We start from the raw sequence: 6,000 nt of genomic DNA, 5'->3' as shown, positions 1-6,000 counted from the left end.
AACTGAAGAAAAAAAAAAAAAAAAAAAAAAAAAAAAAAGAGCAAGTTCCTGTTTCCTCATTCCTTATATACCTTTCTGTGTCCTGCCATCACTTCCTGGGATTAAAGGCATGCGTCTTTCCCAAAGAAAGACATGAGATCTCAAATCTTGGGATTAAAGGTGTGTGCCACAACTGCCTGGCTCTGTTTCCAGTGTGGCCTTGAACTCACAGAGATCCAGATGGATCTCTGCCTCTGGAATGCTAGGATTAACGGTGTGTACCACCACTCTCTGGCCTCTATATCTAATCTAGTGGCTGTTCTGTTCTTTGATCCTCAGATAAGTTTATTAGGGTGCACAATATATTGGGGGACACAATATATCACCACACAGGCTTGTTCCCTAGTGATCCATTCTTATCATTTTCTCAAGATTAGAGAAGTGAGCAAACTATATCAACAGCATACGTGATACAGAAGATGTGGGAGGGGGGCAGAGGAGGGCTTGGGCAGAACTGGGAGTCTGGAGCCACCTCCTCCCCTGTGGATCACAGGTCTGACTCAGGCTTTAAGCATTTATCAGCTGACCTTCCAATGGTGTTTATCAGCTGGTGTTACACTATTGCAAGACTATGACTTTCCAGCAAACATTATTATGCCCCTTCCACTCACACTCTGGCCTTGAGGATTCTTTAATAGTGCTTGATCTGAATCACAGAGGTCACTGCTATATGACGAACCATCTGACATCTAGCCTACCTTCCCAGTATCCCAGGGGTGGGGAAGACTGTCAGTATCTAGTTACCCAACAGGATCAGAACTCAAGAGTTTGAGATAAGTGCTGGCAGATGGGAGTTCACGGTTTTTGAGAACTGCCTTTCTTGGGAGTCACCGAAGCTGAGGACCCCAAAGGAACAGCTGCCATTCTAATCATTTGAAATGTGCCCCAGTGTCCTGGAAGCTGTCCCCCAGGCAAAAGACAAAGCCTGGAACAATACTCTTTGGCCCCTGGTGTATGGTGTACCAGCCCTATGAGATAACCACACCTGATAAGGGACACACACCTTCTGCACTGCACACCAGCATGGCTGTCCTCCCAAGCTGGAGTCGGTCCGTGGCTGCTGTGATCACTCCAGAATGCTACAAGTTTTCCAACTGCAGAGGCAGTGAGGCCAACAAGAGGGAGTCATGATAGTCCACCAAGTAGGAAGCACCCAAGTCACCGACAAGGCTGCCCGTCTATATAGCTGTGCACTTGAACCTATAGGGCCCCAGAGGGGCCACATTTCTCACTCAGGCCCACCTTGTTCATAGCAGGTGGAGGCATCCGTGTTTTCAAACAAAACTAAACTTTTCTGCAACACAGTGACGTTGTTGGAATCTTCACAGCATCTCTGGCCCTTCAGGTTGTGTCTTTACAGTGAGTGATTAAATGACAGTGGCCACAGTATTTATAGCATCTTCTCTAGCATTCCCTCCCCACCCATGGTGAAGAGTGGGGAAATCTTAGGGGGATTTCGTTAAGACAGGAATGTGAAATCCCCTCAGTCACCTGTGACTACTCTCTTGTGCACAGTGAGGGGAAGGGAAAATTCCTTCCAGACTAGAGCTTCTAACAGAGCACTTTTTATGTGAGATCCTTAAAGGTGGGCTGTCTAGATACTGTGGATGCCTATGTAACCAGTCCCTCGGGGGTCTCGAAGTCCTGAGATGCCTGCTTGGCCCCATGGGCGCAGAAACAGTGAGTATAGTCCAGTCGGATTAAGAATTGACTCACATACTGCTCCTTTGCACGTAAGCATTACAGAACCTTAAAACGCGGAGTTTCAAATGAGTTAAGCAAGGTTTTGCTCCTGTGATTATTGCTATAACCTCACCCTGCCAAACGTGCGCCCCCCACCCCCATGAATGAACCTCAACTCCCCAATGCAGGGCCTGGCACCACTGCAGCTCTCCGCAGGCTTTCCATTATTACAATCCCGGCTTCAGGCCCAGCCTTTCCCAAAAACTCCTCCAGAGGGATTGAAAAGCAGTTGCTGCGGACGCCAGAGCAGAGATGCCTGGCTGCAGCCTCCGCTGCCCCCAGGGAGCCTCCGCAAGAGGGCGGTGGCGGGGGCTGCAGAGCTCGCACGCCCGCGATCCCGCCCCACCTCTGCACCCTGTGCGCTCTACGCTCTCGGGCGCCTCGTAGCGCTCAGCGCTGGGAAACTCAAGACTTGGCCCGGAGAGTAGAGGGGCGTGGCGGGGAGGAGGGGCGGGGCACGGTGGAAAAGTGGGGAGAGGAGGGGCTTGGGAGGGGCTGGCAGAAGAAGGGAGGGCGGGGATAAAGGGCGTGACCCGAGGCAGGGCGTGGTGTAAGGAGCTGGACATGGGGCGTGGCAGGGCCGATGAAGGCGGGGTGGGGCGTAAAGCCCCGCCCACGGCGCGTCCCCTTTTCCCTCCACCCCCCCACTTTAGAGCGGTCGGTTGGTTTTTCTTCTCAGCGCACGAGTCGCGCTCGAGCGGCCCGCGCGCTTGCTGCAGGAACCAGCTCCAGGCGCTGGCGCCGGGGCCGCGGGAAGGAAGCGACTTCGCTGTCTGCAGCGGGCGCGGCCCGGGGCACCGCGAGCCTCCAGAGCTCCAGGGGCTGCGGCCTCTCTGCACCGTAGGCGGCGCGGGACACCGAAGACCCGGTGGGTGGGCGCGCGGTCGGCCTCTGGGACCCGGGGAGGGGGCGACGTGGGGACCGTCGCGCTGTGGGAACTGGGAGGGTGGGCGCGGGGCAGAGCGTGGCCATAGGGTGGGCACCCGGCGTGAAGCGCTGGCCCGGGAGCCCCGCTCGCTGTGGGTCCCTGGAGAGGGGCCGGGCGCCGCCCAGCGCTCCCGCCTGTGCTGCTGAGGGCGGCTCCTGGAGGCTCTAGGGTCCCACCTGCGGGGGTGGCACTGGGCGGGGGCCTCAGTGGAGCGGGGACTGTCGCGCCATGGGATGAGCCTCGGCGGCTGCAGAACGGAAAGAAGCCTGGGGCGCGCGGTAGTCTCGGGGCGCCCTAGGGTTCTCTTCTCGAAGCTGACTCCCGTCGCCGAAGTAGAGTAGGACCCCTTCTGCACCGAGCATCACGACCCTGCTGAGTTAAGTTAGTTTCGCTTTTCCCGCCAGTCCGGGCTCTTATTTGTAGCGGTCACTACTGTCCCGGTCCCCCTCCCGCTCCCGTCCCCCTCCCGATCCGGCCCCGTAGCGCCTCTCTATGGGAGACCGCCTAGCGACACTGCGCGCGGCGCCAGCCACCCCGGAGCCGTCGATGCTTCTCCCGGCAACCGAGGTTATGTCAGGAAATCGATGGAAACCAGAGAAACAAGAGCAGCCTGAGTCGGCTGGTGGAGCAGCGGGATGGATTGCCCCGCGCCTGCCGAGTGTGTAAAGACACGTTAATTTCCAAGTTTACTGAGAGCAAAGGCTCTGAATATTCGCCAAATGGTGCCTGTAAAGATGCTGGCCAGCCAGGAAGTTGTGTGTGCTTTTGAGTATGGGCGTGTGTCCTCATGCGTTTGTGTCCGTTTATCCCTGTGAATGTGTTTTCCAAGTACTCTTGCGTGTCTGTGAACATATTTCTGTGGCATGAGCATGTGTCTATACATCTGCGTGTGTGTGTGTGTGTGTGTGTGTGTGTGTGTGTGTGTGTGTGTGTGTGTGTTTATGCGCACTCCATCTGGGGTAACAAGTGGGGCTGGCCATTGGCTCTGGAAGGCTGTGGAGTGTGACTGCCCTTGCTTGTTTGGTTCTGGTAAGTGGGGTATTGCTGGAGCGTTAGCTGGCACCCTTCCAGGGAAGCCCCTGCGAGTGCCAGCTGAGCAGGGCTCAGGCTCCTCTCTCTTCCTCTCTTTTTCTCTGAAAGCAAACTGTACAGTGTGGTGGTGAGCTGGCAGAGGCTGCTTCCTGAGTGAGTAATATTTAATTAAATACTCCAGTTAGTGGCATCAGAAACTGCTCATGAGCTGAGTTTTAACAGGTGTTTATGGTAACAGCACTATCCCCCATGACGAAGGCTTGGTGTCCTTGAAGAATTGTGTGTGTGTGGGGGGGGGGATGTGTGGGTGTGTGTGGGTGTGGGTGGGTGGTGTGTACGCTGAGGTAGGATGACCTGGAGGGAGTTGGCTTTCTTCCTGATTGTTAGATGTGAGGAGATTAGGACTGCCTTCCTTACTTCCAACTCTGGGAGGTAGAAATCACTAGACTAACATTAGTGGTTCAGACAAAAGGAATCATGAAGTCAGGAAAGCACTACATCACTTAGAGAATATCTAGCTAGACCAGCCCTTTCCCAGTGGAAGCCCAGAGAGGTTGGGTGACTTACCCAAAGTACTATGGACCAAGTTCCAAGTCCTGTCCTGGCTGTTGTTGGTTAGTGTCCCCGGCACTGAGGTCATAGGCCAGGCAGCTGCAAAGTGATGAACTGGATTAGATCATTTGAAACATTTCTCCTCCTCCTCCTCCTCCTCTTTCTGCATCCACTTTTTTTCTAGGAGATGCAGTTATCTGGATGGGAGGTGTGGAGCTGCTGAATCTAAAAACGTTACAAGTCAGAGTCTTAGGAAGGAGTGGTCTTGCCTGGGGCCCCGGGTGAGGTCACTTAGGGGGTAAATAAGGCTGCCTGAGTGTGAGTGGTGACTGCGAAGGTGGACACACCCTTCAGTGGGTTCCTCGAGACTGCTGCATCCGACTGCCCCCTCGGAATCAGATGTTGAACTCTCCCTGCTCCCGGGAGGCGCTGCTCTGCTCATGGGGAAGTTGGTTCTCCCTTCTCCCAACCTGCCTTCTTCTCCTGGGTGGATGAAGCTTCCAGGCAGATGGCTCTTCACTTTAGCAAAGCCTTTGCTTTCTCACCACGTTCTGAGTTTCGTCCAGGAATTTCACACCAGCCCCTTTCAGACAGAGGGTGTGGCTGGTATGTGTGAATTGATTCATCTTCTTGTTTTGGGTGCACAGCTCGCGGCAGGTATGCCTCAGGCTGTCTAGGCGTCAGCGCACAGGCCCTGCATTCACTGCAAGCCTGGTCAGTGAGAGCGGAGCGAAAGGCTGTCTGTCATCCGAGACGTCCCGTGCTCTGCTCACCTCCCCCCAAATGGCATCCTCTCCACAGAAGAGCCAAGTGATGCCCGTGCTGCAAGGGCTCAGATCGGAGCCCTCATCCCACTCCTGGTGGGTGATGGCTTGAGGAATGTGCCAGGGATCTGCTCCAAGCCTTTGACACATTAACTTGTCTGCACTTCCTGGCAGCCCTGGACCGTGGGTTCTCCCTCCTTCCATCCCTCTTTGCCCCAGCTGGCAGGTTACCCTAGTCAGGTCTATTTGCCATTGAATGGTGAAGTCAAAACTCCAGTCCAGACTTCAGTCCCCCTCACAGTGTCTCACTCTGCTGCCTTTCAGGTCCCTTCAACAAGTTTGTGTTAACTTTGAAAATGTGTTATTATTGAAAATTTATTAGTGCGTGCGTGCGTGCGTGCGTGCGTGGTCAGAGGACAACTTTGTGGAGTCCATTCTCTCTACATTAAGTAGGTACTGGGGGTCAAGTGTGTGTGTGTGTGTGTGTGTGTGTGTGTGTGTGTGTGTGTGTGTGGTCAGAGGACGACTTTGTGGAGTCCATTCTCTCTACATTAAGTAGGTATTGGGGGTCAGATTCAGGCCGTCAAGCTTTGTTGCTAGCATTGTCTGCTGACACATCTTGACGGCCCCTGTTAATTTTTTAAATGAATTCTTTGTTGTTGCAAAAAAAAAAATCCAACCATATATCAGTTGAAAGGAGAATATAATGAATAAGTCCCCACATTCCTTCAGCAGTTTCAAGGATCAACACATGCACATACATGAATGCACACATGAGCAATGCATATGTACGTGTTGGAATATTCTAAAGCAGAAATATGTTGTCAGTTTACCCGTAGTTACCTTTTAAGGGTACATACTTAAGGGGAGAATCGTATTCAGAAGAGACGCTGTGACTCCTTATGAGGGTAAGGTTTGGGTCAGTGTGCCGTTTGCACTTTG

At 53.6% G+C, this 6,000-nt stretch overlaps 1 protein-coding gene across 1 annotated transcript in view; it reads left to right on the top strand.

Moving 5' to 3' along the window:
• The first annotated feature begins 2,422 nt into the window (after nt 1-2,422).
• The window catches only part of Spsb1 (splA/ryanodine receptor domain and SOCS box containing 1), a 63,594-nt gene continuing 60,016 nt past the window's right edge, over nt 2,423-6,000 (top strand). Inside the window, exon 1 of the mRNA XM_052715196.1 lies at nt 2,423-2,650. The gene's annotated coding sequence lies outside the window, so the exon portion shown is untranslated. The remainder of the gene's footprint in view (nt 2,651-6,000) is intronic.

This window comes from Peromyscus californicus, unplaced genomic scaffold (assembly GCF_007827085.1).
Source record: "Peromyscus californicus insignis strain IS unplaced genomic scaffold, ASM782708v3 Scaffold_5__1_contigs__length_169319896, whole genome shotgun sequence".
Lineage (NCBI taxonomy): Eukaryota > Metazoa > Chordata > Mammalia > Rodentia > Cricetidae > Peromyscus > Peromyscus californicus.
The sequence above is the reverse complement of the archived record's forward strand: the minus strand, read 5'-3'. Positions and strand labels throughout refer to the sequence as shown.